At 36.7% G+C, this 18,386-nt stretch overlaps 1 long non-coding RNA gene across 2 annotated transcripts in view; it reads right to left on the bottom strand.

Annotated features, from left to right (window-relative positions):
• Positions 1–9,600: 9,600 nt before the first annotated feature.
• LOC138174488 (uncharacterized) overlaps positions 9,601–18,386 on the bottom strand; it is an 18,578-nt gene continuing 9,792 nt past the window's right edge. For both annotated transcript variants that reach the window (XR_011171740.1, XR_011171739.1), the window contains 2 exons: positions 14,483–14,579; positions 9,601–11,368 (listed from right to left, as the gene is read on the bottom strand). This is a non-coding gene — a long non-coding RNA (uncharacterized lncRNA). The remainder of the gene's footprint in view (positions 11,369–14,482; positions 14,580–18,386) is intronic.

Below are 18,386 nucleotides of genomic sequence, written 5' to 3' on the forward strand. Positions count from 1 at the left end.
TATATATATATATATATATATATATATATATATATATATATATATATATATATATATATATATATATGGGATGAGAGAGAGGGAGGAATACAGGAAAATGCCAAAAATATGAAATAGACACATGAAACCAATTGTCCCATAATTAACTCAGGCTCTACTAAGCTCTCTCTCTGGCAATACAAGATAGGAGCAATGTCTAGAATGCAATCTCTCTTTAGCCCTGCCTTTTAAAATCTATGATTTCTTTCCAAAATCTGTCTAGATATACTATATTTTACACATGAATGTGCACAGACCACACACACACACACACACACACACACACACACACACACACACACACCATTCCCAGATTTTCAGGTACCATGATTTCCATGTTCTTCCCATCTTATAATTACCTGTATTTGCTTTATATACAGATGATATTAACATATATAAGCATACTTGGGATACCTCAGATAGAATGCAAATTCTTTGAGGGTACAGGATGTTCAATATTTATCTTTCTATCCTTACAGCCTAGTATTAAGCTTGATAAGGGCTCAATAAATGTGTATGGACTTGGATTGAATTCATACTACATAAAGAGGCACCATGAGGAGGAAACCAAAATCACTGGATTACTTGAGACAGGATATTTTGCTTGTTTATTTAGCTAGCCCAATTTTATATATATATGTATGTATGTATGTATATATATATATATATATATATATATATAGAGAGAGAGAGAGAGAGAGAGAGAGAGAGAGACAGGTGTGAAAAACTATGTAATCTTTTCTGCGAGAGACAACTGATATATTTCTCGTCATTTTTAAAGTAATCATTAATATTCAGTGTATTGATTTTCAGCTAATAATGGTGTATAGCATACAATGTTTTCCTAAACCCAACTTCTTCTCATAAGACTTTCCAGTTTTCCCAGCAGTTCTTGTCAAAAAGCTAATTCTTTCTCATCATTTTGAAGTTTTCCTTACTAGACTGTTTTATTTATCTGTCTTTGAATCAGAATTCAATAGTTTCAACAATCTGTTAATGATAGTATAATTTAAGAACTGCAACAGAAATTATAGGATCTAACCAATCACTGCATTCCATCTGTTTAATAGTTTCTCCATTTAAAACTGAGAAGTAATTGATGTCAGTAATTCCTTCAAGGCTTTGCGAAATTTTGTATTGCTTACTTGGCTGCTTTTAATAATGTGTTTTTGATTTTAGATCTCCAAATTAAATGTTTTTATTATTGTTTTGTGTATTTTTTTATATGCACCAGCTTCAATTAGTTATAAAATAACTAGTTAGAGTTTCATGGGCCCAGATTTTTTTCAAACCATTGCATTCAAATTTTCTTGGTAAGTTTATTTATTGGTTGCTGCATTAAATTTCCATATGGTACCATAATGAGTCTCTGCTGAAACAATTAGCTCCTCTCCATTGAGAAAGTTTCTTTCTACTTTTTCTGTTTATTTTTGTGTTTTCCAGAAGGATCCCTCTATTCTAAGAATGCCATCAGGATATCCATCCTTGAGAAGCTTTTTGTTTTCTTTCAGATTTAATCAATACTTAAAAGGAATATGTGTACTGGCAGGCATTATAATTGTTAAAGTTAGTGAATGAATTGTTAAGAAACCAAAATACATCAGGTAGTGACTCCTGGACAGCAAATAGTTTATAACTGAAGATATCACCCACATCAATAGCTTATCTTGCCAATTTGGCATCTATTACTATTATAGTCATCGTAGCCCACCTCCTCTCTATCTGACTCCCCACTTTTCATCATGACCATTCTATGCCTCTAACATTAGACATGGTGATGTTGTTTTTGTTGTTGCTGTTGTTATTTTAAATGTAAACATCTGGTCATGTTAGTGTTATCCTGAAAAATCTCCAATGGCTCCCCATGACCTGGGCTCACATATGGTTTCCACATGAATCATTCCCCAAGCTTCTGGTCTTATGATGTTATTCCCCTCATTGTTTGCTCTTGGTTCTTATAAAAGTACTATTAGAGTCTCATAGCAATACCAAATGACTAAGCATATCTGCCAGGCATTATCACCATAGTCCCCAAAAGACTGATATTTATCCTTTGAAAAGGAACAAAACCTAGAATAAGAGACAAACTCTGAACTCTGTTCTCTAGCAGAGCATCATGGCCTCCCCCAATTTCAATACCTCTTTCTATAGTCCCATAAATATAGAAAGCAAAAGTTCACTAATTTCAAACTGCCAGGTCTCTCACTGTCTATATACACACACATATCCATTTTTTTCTTTCTATTGCAAGGTCATTGGCTTTCACTCCTACTACCCACACTCATCTGATTTAAGTGACTAATCAAATTTCCTCCCTAATACATTAGAACTCCAGCATTTACACTTGGTTGTCCAAAGTTATACTGCATTGGTAACCCACAGGGATTGATTTACAGTTATTTTCTCCAACAATTACTAGTTTGGTAGCAATGACCTGAAATTCTCATAACTTAAGGAAAAAACAAAGAGAAGAAAATTTTGAAAAAACACTTGCATATGTTTGATCTGTTGTGTAACAATGTTAAAATTGTATCAGTTTTTTTCCAAATGAACAAATGGAATTCAAGTTATTACCAATCAGTGGTCAAGTCTGCTGACAGGTCTTAGCAACTAAGTGTTGTCAAGCCAACATGTTGCACATTGTTGGGAAGTCAAGCATGCATCAGGCAGAATATATGCATGTAATGATTTGTTTATAATTTGATACCAAACAGTCACACAATGCAATATTGCATCATTAAAATTTCAATGCAGGAAAAAAAAGCTAAAAAAATTACAGTAAATTATTAAATTTAAGATGTCATTTAAAATATCTTTTTTTGAAATGACAGAAATTTCACAAGGTAGAGGAGTAGAAACAAGAACTCAGAGCAGCTCTGGCTTCTACCTCATCCAATTCATGTAAAAGGTGACTCTGGGGGGGACGGCCAGGTAGCACAGTGAGTAAGAGCACCGGCCCCAGAGTTGGGATGACCTGGGATCGAATTTGGGCTCAGACACTTAGCACCCACCCAGAAACACCTGGCCGTGTAACCTTGAATAAGTTACTTAACCTCAATTGTTTAGGGGCAGCCAAGTGACTCAGTGAGTAAGAGCACTGGCCCCAGAGTCAAGATGACCTGGGATCGAATCCAGGCTCAGATACTTTGTACCACACCCAGAAATAACTGGCCATGTAATCTTGAGCAAGTTACTTAACCACAATTGCTTTATATAAAAAAGGTGACTCTGAACAAACTTTGGAGCTACAGAACCCACAAAATGACACAACGAAGCTAGCCTCCCACTGAGGACAGCCCAGCAGCCCTACAGGAAGCAGCCAGCTCAGCTCTCTAGGAGCAGAGCCCAGTCCCATGCAAGCCAGACTTTTAGCCTGACCAGTCACCACCTGGAGGGACTTAGGATCACTATCAGCTGTGGCAGTTTCCAGGATTATCAACACATAGATGCTAAGGACAAAGTGAAAGGTAAGTGCAGTGTGCACTTTGGGATTTTGTAATTTGGGAGTATGGTCCAGCCTTTATCACCTGGAGGGAGAAGCAACTGAGGTGCTGTTGCTGTGCAGCTGCCTGCCACCTGGCAGCTTCAGCTCTTGGATTGCAGATTATAACAGGACCAAGCAACCAATTTGAGGGGTAATTGCTCTTGCTTTAACCTGCTTCGATCTGGATTGAGGTCTAGGGTGGAGGTCCTGGGGTGCTTGACGAGCTTGCCAGAGCATGTAGAGACTTCATAGAATGCACCCAACTAATACCTTTGGCAGCTGAGAAGACCCCAGCAATTTGGGACAAACCTCCACTCTCTGGTAGCAGAGTTATACTTTGGCAAAAAGCTCTAAAGTCAAGGAATTGAGTGGCAACATGAGCGAGCAAAGGAAGCAAAGCAAACAGAGAAATCCACGTTTAGAATCCCATTTTGGGAACAAAAAGGATCAAAACATGGAACAGGAGGAAGACAGAGTAGTCAGAACTCATGCACCAAAAGCTTACAAGAAAAATACGAGCTGGTTACAGGCCATAGAGGACCTTAAGAAGGATTTTGAAAACCAATTAAGATTAGAGGAGGAAAAATTGGGAAGGGAAATGAGAATGATGTAAGAAAATTATGAAATGAGTGTAAACAACCTGAGTGAAGAGGAATATATTTTTAATTGACGGAAAAAAGTGTTTCTGTATTGCAGTGCAATAAAAAAGATGATTGCACATGAAACTGAAAATCTACCATTTATGACTTTCTATTCCCTCCAAATATACAATAGTGTTATCATATAGAATTCTTTTTGTTGTTTTTTTCTTCTATCCCCCCGACTATAGGAATGTTTACCATTCGATGCAAAAAGGTATGTGTGTATATATATATATGCATATATATATATATATATAGTGTGTGTGTATATACAGATATAATTGTTCTATACATCTATTCATCATTTCTATACATCTATTCATCTTTCTCATTTTATTTTTAACAAATATATCTGCAGTACTTAACACAGTGCCTGGTACATACCTGACAAAATAAATGTTTATTGGATTGGATTATCACTGTGCCTGGCACACAGAAGTTGTTTTAATAAATGCATGTGGACCCCACTTGGCTTGTTTCCTTTAATGATAGTATTTAAGAAGGAAGATCCCTCCTTTGACTCATATACTCAGTGGCATGGCTTGGAAAGGAATTTTAGGACAGATAGAAGACAAGGGCCATTACAAGATAATGGAGAATATATTTTGGCAAAAGTGACATTGTAATGTTCTAAAATTCTGTTTGGTCAATAATTGTCTGCACACATACAATGCAGATTCTGCTTAATAAGACAGTGCAATGCCATGCACAAGCAGCTTTCCAGAGGACTGCTACTGTGAACAGCTTTTGAGGTCCTGAATATATTGTATAGTGAACACTATTTATTCCATAACAAATCAAAACAAAACACCCACAGAAAATCAAGGTACAACATTCACAATATTACAACTTATCACAGAAAATCACAACCTTATCATTAAAATGGCCACATTGTTTTCACCAAAGTTGTCACAATATTTAGAACAAAGAACAATTATCTCAAAATACAATAGTCTTCCACTCATAAGGCACTCTTAAGTTAACTCAATTAGTCACTTATTCAGCAAAGTCTTCCAATCATGGGGCAAAGTCTTGATTAACTCAATCAGTCACTTTTTCAACAATCAATTACTAAGTATCATACACAAAACCCTCCACCCCTAGGTCACTAGTGAACTACAATTTCATCAGTACTCAGTACCCTAGAGGTCTTTTCATCTTGACTTGGGGCCTGTTCTCAGATTCCCTGGATCCCCTTCCATGGTCCCAGATTCTACCTGGATTCACCAGACTGTCACTTGGGTTCAATGGCAGACAGCTCCCACTTCCTTGTCCAGCTCTCTGGGTAGGTCTTGTTCCACACTGAAGTTCACAGGGTCCAGTCCATCTAAGATCATTCATAATTTCTGCTCCCAGGAATTCATGGCTCAACCAAGCCATAAACAGACACAGTCTCAACATCCCAGTCATGCTTTCTGTCTTCTACTCCCTCAGTCTTCTCCTGGGCTCCTGGTTCCTGGGCTCCTGTTCAGAAGAAGCTCCACCACCACAAGTTCTCAGGAAATTCTGGCTCAGTTCTCCATTCTCTCTTCTGTAGCTGCTCTGCCACCAGATGCTGGTCCCAGGAAATTCTGACTGTGCTTCTCTGGGGCTTTTCTTATATACACAGCATTAGATACTTCCTGTTTCAGCCAGCCCCTTCCTGTTATGTCAGCAACAGCAGACAGGAGTTCATGTCTTCTGTTTCCCCAACAGAGGCTTGATCAATTATTAAGTGCTAAGCACCTTCTACCTTTGCCCACACAAAGGGATTTCAAATTCAAATTACATTACCATTACAGACAGTAGGGAAGCAACCCTCCACCTATTTTGATACTCTATTATAATACTCTAATAAATCTGTAATCATATTAATGTTAGTATTCTCTCCAATGTTGCAGTTTTCAACTTGTCCATGTTAGCCCATATCACATGTTCTTGACCTGGTTTTCTTATAAATCCAGTACAGGTATTGGGCACAGCATGATAGATACTCACCCCTTCCACATTCTTTTGATGTCTTGTATATATCAATAGTAGCTGTGAACTGTCTATTGGTTATTCTTTATTCTCCCTAATTGTCTGACTTATGGCTCTTCCTCCCTCCCTATTCATAGAAAGCCTTATTCTGATATTATATTGTGGTTTGAAAATAGCCCTAGGCTCTTAAATATATGCCAAATATAATTCAAGCTCAGTAAGGATATACCAATGGAATAAAAACCCAAGTGTTTTTTTTTAATTTGTATCATATTGGAATGGCTTCATTTATGATCACAACAAGGGACTTTTTGCTTTCTGAAAACTAGTGTAGTCCCATATAGAAAGGTGTGTATGTTAATACATACATATATACATATACATATACACAAACATATATACACACACACAAATACATATATACACATACACACATACAAGAGACAGAGAGACAGAGACAGAGAGAGACATGCACACATAGTATTCTAGACAGGAAGATAGAAAGTATCTTCATCAAAAGACTGTCCCTTTAGTGATAAATCCTTTGGGTATGGCAAATTATGAGTTCTGCTAAAACCTAGTAAGCTAATGACAATGAAATTTAAGACTTTCTATGCTTGATCCATGTACAAACATTCATAAATTACAAGTTAAGATGCTTCTCCTTCTCTACCAAGCATTACCTAGAGTAGAATTTTTCTAAATTTCTAAATTGCTTTCAGATTATCTTACAATATCATCTTTGCATGTTTATATTGAAAATTATAATGTTTAAAGTTGGTATCAGGGCTGTCTAAACTTAATTAAGGAAACAAAACAAGTTAATAGGACAATATTTAAACCTCCTCTTTCCATGTGATAGTGGATTAGTATACCATTGTTCTGGAAATTGATTCCCAATGATGCTGAGCCCAAAGTGGTTTGGATCATTGCCAGGATTTCAGCTTGTCAAGATTCTTGGCCAAGAAGCTGCTGCGAATTTTCTTTAATATCAACAAGTCAAGCAGCCATTCATCAGAGCCACAGGCAATCAAGGTGTATTGGAATGAATTTAGTAATTCAATGGCCCAGAATTTCAGGTCTTCCTATAGCATATGCATGCCTGAATGTATCATTTCTAGGCATCTTATTTATTTTTTTAAAGTTACCTTATATTTATCTGAACAGCTAGACCCTCCCTTTCTGGAATCTTCTCTGGATGTCATTAAAAGCAGATGTTTTCAAATGCCATCATGCATATAAGGAAATGATTACAAAGCAAGCAAAGTTTTTTTTTTTTAATCATAAGACTGTCTGTGATTTGATATACTCAGTTTTATGTTATATACATGGACTTTAGAAACGAAGTAATAACAATAATAACTGGCATTTATATAGTACTTGATGGCTTACAAAGGGTCTAACATGCAATATCCTATTTGATCCTCACAAAATCCCTGTGACATAGGTGCTATTACTGTTTGCATTTTACATATGGGGAAACTGAGGTTCAGAGAGATTGTGACTACCCCATAGTAACACAGCTAGTAAAATACCCAAAGCAGAATTTTATCCCAGAACTTACCAGTTTCAAGTTCAGCACTCTACCTGTTATAGAACACTGCCCTTCTACAGCTGACTGTCTTAGAAAGCTTTTCTGAAAATGTGTGTATTATGCTATATGTGTGTTTTACATGCTCTATCCCTTCAGTAATAAAACTGGTTCATTTGTATGATACAAAAATCACTTTGGAGCAGTTTCCACATGTCTCATTTCTTCATCATCTTCACAAAAATGCAGAACTCTGAAGTTTGCAAAGTCCTTTTTAAATATCCTCTCACTTTTCCCTCCTCATGGCCCTGGGAGGTTGCTACAATTATTTATCCATTTTATACATGGGGAAACTGAGACAGAGGTTAAGTAACTTTCTCAGGGACACATAGTTCATGTCTGAGGCAGGTTTTGAACTCAGGTCTTCCCGAATCCATCTCCAACCTCATTTACAGGCACCAACTAGTTACTCCTTAATCCTCTGATGTAAGTGATCTCATTACTATTCAGATTACAGATAAGGAGCCTGATATTCAGAGAAGTTACATGACTTGCCCAGGTTCATATAACTAGGAAATCTCTGACCTAGGAATTGAATTGAAGTTTTAGTTATTACAAATCCATCCCTCTATCCAATAATTCATATTACCTTTAAGATAGTAGAACTTAATGTCATTGAGAGTCAGAAGTATTTTATCTTCTCTCTGAGATGTTTAGAACAATGCCTTGTACATGGTACTCTCTTAATTGCATATAAACATACATATAATACATATGTGTGTATATGTACATATGTGTGTACATTGCATGTGACATAATCCCTTCTTAGGTATTTCAAGATTTTATAGGGGGAAAAATGGTCCATGGTAACTATTATATGGGAATTGGTTACATTTCCTCCTCCTATCTACACTCTTTATATATGAATATAATTTGACCATTGAAATTTGCCTGAAACAGGGTTGCAGCCTGATAAGAAGTGCTGAAGGGGTCATGAGCTGAAAAAGTTTAGGAAGCTCTGGAAAGGAATTCAGCATCAATTCTTTCCACATATGCCTACAATAAAAATTCTACTCATTGGAAGATGTTATGTATTCACAGATTCTATGTATTGGTCCAATTGGGAAAGCAAAGAGTCCTGATTTCTTTTCTCTCTTTCATTCATACATTATTACCCTATGACTGTGGTTTACATGTATGCCACATGTGGTTCTGGACCATTAAAAGGGAGTGCTACATAAAGCAAATCAAGTAGAATTTTGTACAGTTTCTGGATGAGTAAAGGCTTGACACTTCTATATTCCTATGAATTGGTGTTAGATTAAATATTAAGATTTAAACTGTTTTTTTATTTCACAAACTTTCTAAAGTATGCAAACAACACCATTTTCTCATTATAGTAAAATGATGGTTAAGAAGTTCATCATAAAGGAAAAGAAATGAATTTGAGTAAGAAGAAAAGAAAAACTAAGGAAGCAAAGGCCCTTTTCCTACATATACCTATTGCTGTCTTTATTATTCATATCTGCCTGTATCAAAATCTAAATACTTTGGTACCTAATTTTGACCAATATAGAACTGTCTCCCTACACTTTTCATACATAACTTTCACATTACCTTCCAAAACAAAGTAAGCCTTTCCCAGTAAACAAAGAAAAACATCAAACAAGAGATGAATTAATCATGTTAAATAGTAGATGTTATTTTCTGAGTCATAGTGTTCTACCTCATAAATTGAAGGAGGAGAAAGTAATTCTTATCTAATCTCTAGCAAAAAGATACAAGGGGCCTTCATTATTTCTCCAACCTTGTCATTTCAATTTTTAAAATTTATTTATTTTTTGTTTTTAGCATTCACTTCCCTAAGATTTGGACTTTTAAATTTTCTCCCTATCTTTCCCTCTCTCCAGCACCAGATGGCATGTAATATGATATAAGCTCTATGTATATATTCATATTGAACCTATTTTCACATTAGTCATGTTGTTAAGAGTACTTAGAATGAATGGAATGAACCACAAGAAGGAAGAAACATATAAAAAAAAAGAAAAAAATGAGAGGGAGCACATAACATGCTCCAATCTGCATTCAGACTCCATAGTTCTTTCTCTGGATGTGGATGGCATTTTCCATCATGAGACTTTTGGAATTGTCTTAGATTCTTGCATTGCTGTGAAGAGCTAAGTCTATCAAAGTTGATCATAGCACAATATTGCCGTTATTATGTACAATGTTTTCCTTGTTCTGCCCATTTCACTCAGCATCAATTCATTCAAGTCTTTCCAGATTTTTCTGGTCTGCCTGCTCATCACTTCTTATAGCACAATAGTATTTCACTGCATTCATAAACCACCACTTGTTCGGTCATTCCAAAACTGCTGGGCATCCTCTCTTCCCAATCTCTAATTCTTTACCATCACAAAAAGAGCTGCTACAAACATTTTTGTACATTTGGGTCCTTTTGCCATTTGTATAATCTCTTTGGGATACAAACCTAGAAGTGGTATTACTAGGCCAATCAACCTTTTCACTTTATAAAATAAAATAAGGCCCAGAAAGCTAGAGTATACAGGATCCTATACCTATTCCAATGACCATTCATGGACTAGACTCCAAGTCAACTGATAACTTGCAACTTTAGGACTTTTTAAAATATAAATTATACAAATACACTAATGGGGGACATGTAATAGGAGAACTTTATGATTGATAGATAAGAGAGACAGATAGGTAGATAGAATTACAGTTCAGAGAAGGGGAAAATGATATTTAAAACAATGCAAAATGCTTCAGCATTTCAAACTCAAATGCTAGAATTTGGACTAAACATCTTGAAGGTGGACTTGGGAACATTCTTCATATTTCTAAACTATCAACACAATGTCTTTACATAATTAAACTCTTTTGAATTTCTAGGAAAACCAATAGAAAGACATTTGTTTTCATCTATTTTGAAAGTCACACAAGTAAATCAACAAGATAAATTCTAAAAGGGATAATTTAAAGTACTATGTTTAGGTTAAAAAAAAAGAATACCAAAAGAAGGTCAGACTGGGGAGAAAACCCTTCTTAACAAGAGATCGTGTGTAAAAACTCCCATAGCTCTTCGTAAATTGTCATTTCAATAAGAGCCAACGGTCTGACACACCAGCCAAAGTAGCTAATGAAATCTTAAGCCACATTATTAGATAAAGAGAAAGCAGGAAGCTCTTTCCTCTCTGTACACTGCACTGCTCAGCTCACATCTGGATCACTGTGTTCAGTTTTATTTGAAAGAATTCAAGGTTTTAAGAGGGACAGTGAGAAAAACTGTCTTTCCTTCATCTAACAGTTAATGTGGCCTGTAAACCACAGTATATGATGAACAGTTGAAGGAATTGTCATACGTAGCTTGGAGATCCACTAATGGTTTTACATTATTTGAAGACTTGTCTTATAAAAGAATATAAATTAATAATTCATATTTCAACATGTTCCACCCAGTTTTGTTCTCCACCAAGCAGTGACAAAGGCAGTGTGGATCCTGTCCCCGTTGTGTTCACCGATTTTTCCAAGGTCATGTGGTCAGTATGTGATTTAGATGCAATTCAAAGGCAGTGTGGATGCTGTCCCCATTGTCTTCACCGATTTCTCCAAGGTCATGTAGTCAGTACGTGATTTAGATGCGATTCAAAGGCAGGGTTCCTCATCCTGAATCCACATGCTGTGCTTGTTCTGGAGAGTGTCAAAGGCAGAAGTAGAACCAATGAATGAACCTTATGGGAAGGTCGATATGATCTTGTTGTAAGGAAGAATTGTTTAGAAACAGGGCGTCTAGAAATTAATACATTGATTTTCCTTTTGGTTATTTGTTCATTTAAAAATGTTACAAGGGAGATGAATATATTAAGAAATTAATATGATTTAAAGCCATAGGGATTTTTAAGTAAATTTAATTGTCTGACTTATAAGACATTGAGTTCTGTCACTATAATTACTCAAGATGTTGTTATAATCTTTCATTCTCAGAAAAAAAAAATCAATGACATCACCTTATGGATTGGATTTAATTGAGGCAGTTGCACAAAGTCTTAGCCTCAGTCTCTCCTCCAGTCATTGAAGCCCAGTGGCAAAACAAATGTCAAGATGATTGGCAATGGTCCAGGATGACTCAGTATATGATGTTGGCTTTTCTATTAAGGTCTTTCCCGGGACTCAGTTCATCTGAGGCAACACCCATTCAATGGCTAAAGCTTAGGTAAGAGTTGAGACAAGGGATGGTCTAATTTGTTAAATTGGCAGGGAAGGACCCTCAAAGTTTCTGGCAAGAACAGAAAAAAATTGTTATTTATACTCATTCTTAGCTATTAACACTAGAGACCAAATAATTCACTGCTTTTTTCAAGGAATCTATCTGCAATTTGTTTTGGAGGTGCAATTCAATTACTACTGAGATCCTTTCTGAGGGGCATTGTAATCTGGTGAATAGAAGGGACCCTGTTGTATCAGCAAAACTTGTGTTCAAATTTAGCACATAGGACATACTAGCTGACTCTCTCTCGCCAAGTCATTAACTTGACGCTCAGGAAGCTCTCTGAGATTGTGAGACCCAAGGAGATGAGAAAGACCCATCTGTGTAGGGGGCAGAGTTTGTGCAGAGTTCTTTAGACCAATAAAATCCCAGGTCTGAAAAACAAACAATTACATAAACACAAACAATAACAAGAAAAAACCCAACTATTTATATCCTTAATATTCTATGAACATATAAGGAAAAGCCCCAAAATGGGGAGCCTTCATTTTGGCAACAGCTTTTTGTAAACTTACCCTGTGATCTCAGACAAGTCACTACTCCTATATGACCCTGAGTTCATCATCTGCAATATTTGGAGTTTGAAATAAATGAGCTTTAACTTCTTTTCTTTTTCTTTTTGGAGGGAAATTGGGGTTAAGTGACTTGCCCAAGGTCACACAGCAAGTTTTTATGTTAAGTGTCTGACGCCAGATTTGAACTCAGGTCCTTCTGATTTTCAGGCTGGTGCTCTATTCAATGCACCATCTAGCTTCCTTTTAACTTCTTGTCATATCATAATTTAATAGTCTTATGATATTTGTAACCACAAATGTACATAAGACACCATCACATTTTTTTCTCCTGCCTAATGTTTGGTCATTTGTTTTCCTTCTCAAGAATCAGATTGAAATATAAGCACACTCACATCCCATGTACTGATCATGCATTAAATCACCTTTGCAAAATTTCTCTGTGTGTGTGTGTGTGTGTGTGTGTGTGTGTATGTTGAATTCAGGGTGGTATCCCCACCTGGGGAGGCAAGCAGTCCATGGTTGGGTGAAGCAGACAATTTTTAGGGCATCTTTTCTGGTCCCCTCCTTTCAAAAAACTGCTCAAAAACAAGAGGGTTGTTGAATCCTGTTGCTGCTGCTTCCATCCAGTGAGAATATGACCCTATGGTGTGTGTCACCTGTGTCCAGGGTTGTGTTACAGATCCCAATGTATTTACACCTGATGCTTCCTTACTCAGCAGTTGCCACAGGCCATTGAACTGGATGAAGCAGTGAATGATGGAGGATGTCTTGACTTGCATGTGAATTTGATTCAAGTGAGGTAGAGTTGTATAGTCATCAACCTCAATCTCTTCCAGAGTCATTGGTGTTCAGTAGCAAGACAGAAGTCAAGAGGACTTGTGATGGTTCAAGATATATGGATAACCTTGGCATTGAGGTGGGAGTAACTCTAAGCACTCCACAGGGTCTCCTTCAGCCACCTTCATGGCTATTGGAACAGGATTGTTCACATCCACCCATTCTTCAGGGAGAAGTTGTCATGTGCTTGGGTAGGCATCTCCGTAACTGACTTATGAGTTTGAGACCCATCAGCTACTCTCAACCTGGTTTGGCCTGCCTTCCCAGATGGTATTACCAGAGTGTGACCACTGCACATGCTACTGCTTCTTGGAGCCACAGGTGAGAGGTAGGTGACAGAAGGACACCAAAGGTCACTGAACAGCCCCGAAAGGGCTCAGCAAACCCTCTCTCAACAGGTGGTACTTTTCTCTGAATGATGTATCCACCCTAGCTCCATGAAGTGGATATAGCAAGGCTCACTATTACAGAGGACAACATCAAGGACTCAACTGATAAAGAGGATTGTCCAGAGTCAGACAACGTGTAAGAGGGGAGAAGTAGGGATTCAAATGCAGGTCTTTTGACTCAAGCACTGGAGCTCTGTCCAGCAAATTAATAGAGGAATCAAATCAAGTTTTCATTGTAAATTTGACAGGTCCTCAGAGGTCATCTATTCCAATAATCTCATTTTAGAAGGGTATCTTTTGACAATCCTTTGGCATAAGGGAGTCTCTTTTGGAAGGACAAAAGTTCCCTTTGGCCCTTGATTTCTGGGCCTGGGCCCAAGTATACACCAGAGTTATGACTGTTGAAAGGGAAAGTCACACTTTGGGGACTAGGTTTATGTCTAAAGAGAGGCCTGTGAACCTGTCAGAGACATGGCAGAAAGCCAGCCCTTTATGGGTTTGATTGGCATGTATAATGTGTCATAACAATGGTGACTACTTCAACATTCAAATTTTTTTGACAAATAATAGAGAAGAATGGGGGAAAAGGAAAAAGTAAGAAGAGGAAAGACCTAACATACAAGTCAACCATATACATATGAACATAAAATAAAACTTAGGTAATGGTGGCACTGCTTTGAGGAGCACAGGGCCATTCAAGTGGTCCATTCTTGGTCCCAAGTTGTGATATGCTTCCAGGGAAGGGAGATGTATTCCAAAGTCCCTTTTCAAGAATAGGAACCTTATGCCTTCTTACCTGAGGATATATTGGCTTAAAAGTGCCAAGTTTTCCCACTGCATCCCATGTTGCCTCTGGCTGTTCTGACTGATATCAGGACATTGGACTTAGATGGCTGTGGAGGAGAAAGTGAGGATGGTGACCTTGCATAAGCTTCCTTCATCAAATCAAAGTCAATTGCAAGTCATGTTGTCATCTCCCTGATGTCATGATCCTTTTCAAGAACAAAGGACAAACCACAACCGCAACTTAAGCTTTGATCTTGGTGGCAATCTAGAGATGACCAATTTTCATGTCAAGTTGCAGGGAACATGGGGAATTGTTGAGGTGCACAGGTGCAGGGGAGAAAGATAAACTGGTAATTGGTAAGATACTATTTTAGGAAATATAGTTGTATTCATCTTTAAAACATTCCTTTCATGATTTTACCATGGCCTAATCTTATAGGAATGGTTTCCCTGAATAGATTCCATGAACTGCAGGCTCCCTTAAGAGTAGAGTCGTGGGGGTCTCAAGACCCCTAGGTTTCATCTTAAAAATAAATGCCCTGAAATCTATGGAGGTAAATTGAAATGCCCAAGGTCACAACGGAATAATGATAGAAGCAAATTTTCTCTTCTTTTAAATGGAAATGAATCGCCATCAGTAACGCATTACCCCACGTTCATAGCAAATGAAATATACAAGATTCTGAGCCTATTGGGATCATTCTACACCCTCTTTATCTGGATTACAATTAATTCGAGATATATGTGTGAAAAGGGATTGGGAATTTAGAATGGATATAAATGGTTAAAACAGTACTGGCAGTTATGCTAAAATGTGTGTTTCAGAAATGCACAATAGTTCCAATGAGACTGAAACATTAAGGGACATTTTGAACATCTGCTTGCTTGTATATGATTTCTTCCTACTGAACAAGCATACTTCAAGTCTTTCTCAAAGTAAAATACTATGTTTATTGTATATCTAACTTGTGCTATAGTAGGAGGTATGGGTAGAGAAGGTCTGATCCGCACCAGCCCTACCTCACCCTACTCACTCCCACCATGTTCTTTGGAAGACCCAGGTTTGTCCAACTTGTTCTTGTACATTGGGTACAGGCCAAACAGCAGCCCAAGGCCTGGACTTGGCCACCATTTTTTGTAGTACTTATCTATTTCTTAACCATCTAACAGGTATAAAATTATGCTAAAATTTTTATTAGTTTCCTATTTTTTATGTGTCACCAATGAAGTTTTTGAATGTTATGGCCCTAATCCCATTTTCCCTATAAACACTGTGGTTTAATTTTTGCAAAGGGTAGTTCTTTTGAGTAACACATATGTTGCATTATAACAGAACTGACTGTATTCATAAGTTTGAGAGGAGAAGTCTTTCATCCCCTTAGCCACAAATTTCTAAAATAATTTTCTAAAAAAAACTTAACACATGAATTAAAAAGGTGCTTATTTTTTTCAAGGGACAAAACTAACTGAGAAATTCATTAGAAAGGCAAAATACAGTCAAGCCTGTTTTATACTGACGAGAATATTTTAATAGAACCAAAGGGAACACTTTGGGGTCTATATTTAAGCCTGTATTTCCCCTAATGAGAAAAATACATGTTCAGAGTAATTCAGTCTGAAGCCTTGAAGACATAAATTATAAAAATATTTTCAGAAATAAGAACCACTCTTAAATTTGAACTGAATAAAGAATTCTACTGTTTTTAGAGGTTAAAAACTCCTTGAACAGATGACAAATTAGCACCCTATCAAGGCAGCTCATGTAATGGAAAGAACACTGGATCTGGGTGCTAGTCTAGGAGTCACTGCAACATAGGTATATGCTATTAGGTCAGTCATTTGATTTTCATAGGACTTAATTTAAAACACTTAAAATGGATATCATCTTGTCTAATTGGAAAATGAGACATGATGGGCTAATCACATTGTGAAACAAAGTTATGATCAATGGACAGGCCAAGTGGGTTTTTGTTACCCATGAAATTTAAGAAGTCTCCAAAGATAGCTCTCACCACTTTGGTTGAAGAAGTTGTGAATGATCTGAGAAATATCATGGAAAAGAGGAGCAGAGTATGAAAAGACTTAATTGGGTTGAGAGCTCCTTTGATGGTGGGAGTATCAACAAAGGTGAGATCAATGATTCAACTAGTTGTAATGTTTGAAATCCTAAATTAATGAATTGTAAAAAAGAAATGAGAGAATTGATGGATAGAAGAGCACTTTGAGTGCATATTCATGGAAGACAATTAAAAAATATTCTTTACATTTGTTCTCATGTATGTGTCAAGGGTTAAATATTTCAACATGACATCTACCTATTAAGGGCCTAGTAAAATATGGGAAAGTTCATAGAATATTTTGGTTGTGTTAAAGTACACAAAACTCAAATTGAATAACTGAAAATATTTTGATGGATCTATTTTCTGTTCAATATTGTATTTCCCTCACTGGTATTACTGATTATAACCTGCCCGATATTCATATTTTGACATAAATTATTCCTAAAGAATCCAAAAATACAATGAATGCTTTTCTCTTGAGCCTTTAAGATATTGTGGAGACTGAGGCAATAAATATTTGTGCTGTTTAATTCTTAACTTTTTCTTTCTCTATATGACCACTTTTAATCTTTCACATGGAATTTTTGGGCATGTCATTCTTGGTAATATGCTACCACCAAATCACACTCAAGGTACATTTTAGCATGGACCTTCAAGTAATCCACAATTCAATTTATCAGAGATCACAGTAATCTCTTCATACACAGCCTTGTTAGTTTGACTAGGAGAAGATTAGTATTAAAATGTTTTTGTAAGGAAGAAACTCAACCCATCAATAAGATAGTTGTAAGGTATTAATTTCATCTAACTTTTCTATCCACTAAATTCTGTGACATATTTCTCTGGCTATCAATAGCACCCCTTTTTTAATCAAATGCTTAATTAACTTTTAGTTTACATCCTTCATTTCCCCCAAATTTTGAGTTACAAATTTTCTTGCTGTTTTTCTCCAACCCACCACCCCAAAATAGTAATCTCACTGGATATCCCCTCCTCCAATCTGTTTCTCCCACATTTTCTCCCATACCCCCTCTGATTTTCCAGTAAGACATGGTGGATCTCTATGCCCTAGTGCCTGTATCCCTTATTTCGCAGTTACATGTAAAATAATATTAATAATAGTACATATATATGTATATATTTGAACATTTGATTTTAAAACTTTGAATTTAAGATGCATTCCATTCCTCCCTTGTCACCCACCCTTACTGGGGAGATAAGCAATTCAGTATAGGTTGTATATGTAGAGCTATGCAAAATGTTTCCATAATGGATATATTGTAAAAGACAGGCAATATTTCCCTCCCTTCTATCCTGCCTGCCACTTATTCTATTCTCTACTTTGATCATATCCCTTTTCAAAAGTGGGTGCTTTCAACTTCCCTCCCCCCCCCAAGCCTTCCCTCGCTTTCATCATCCCTCATCTCATCCCCTTTACCCCTAGTCTTCTCTAGGGTGAGATACCCTATGTAGTGTGCATGTCATTCTCTCCCTAATCCAAATTCAATGAGAATAAGGTTGACCCATTCCCTTTTGCCTTCCTGTTCTTCCCCTACATGGTAACCATTTTCACTTGCCTCTTCTATATGAGATAGTTTACTCCATTCTATCTTCCCCCATGCCCTCTCATTATATTCTTCTCTCACCTCTTAAGTTTACCTTTTAATTATCATGCTTTCCTATTAAATTGGTCCTGTGCCCACCATCTATGTATATCTGCACAAATATATAGACACATTTACATATGTATTCATACACCCATATACCCTACTATATAAACATATATGTGTAAGTATATCTATATCTATATCTATCTATCTATCTATCTATCTATCTATCTATCTATCTATCTAT

The sequence above is a fragment of the Petaurus breviceps genome, unplaced genomic scaffold (assembly GCF_028583685.1).
Source record: "Petaurus breviceps papuanus isolate PSGF00001 unplaced genomic scaffold, PetGlider_PUasm1.0 689, whole genome shotgun sequence".
Taxonomy (NCBI): domain Eukaryota; kingdom Metazoa; phylum Chordata; class Mammalia; order Diprotodontia; family Petauridae; genus Petaurus; species Petaurus breviceps.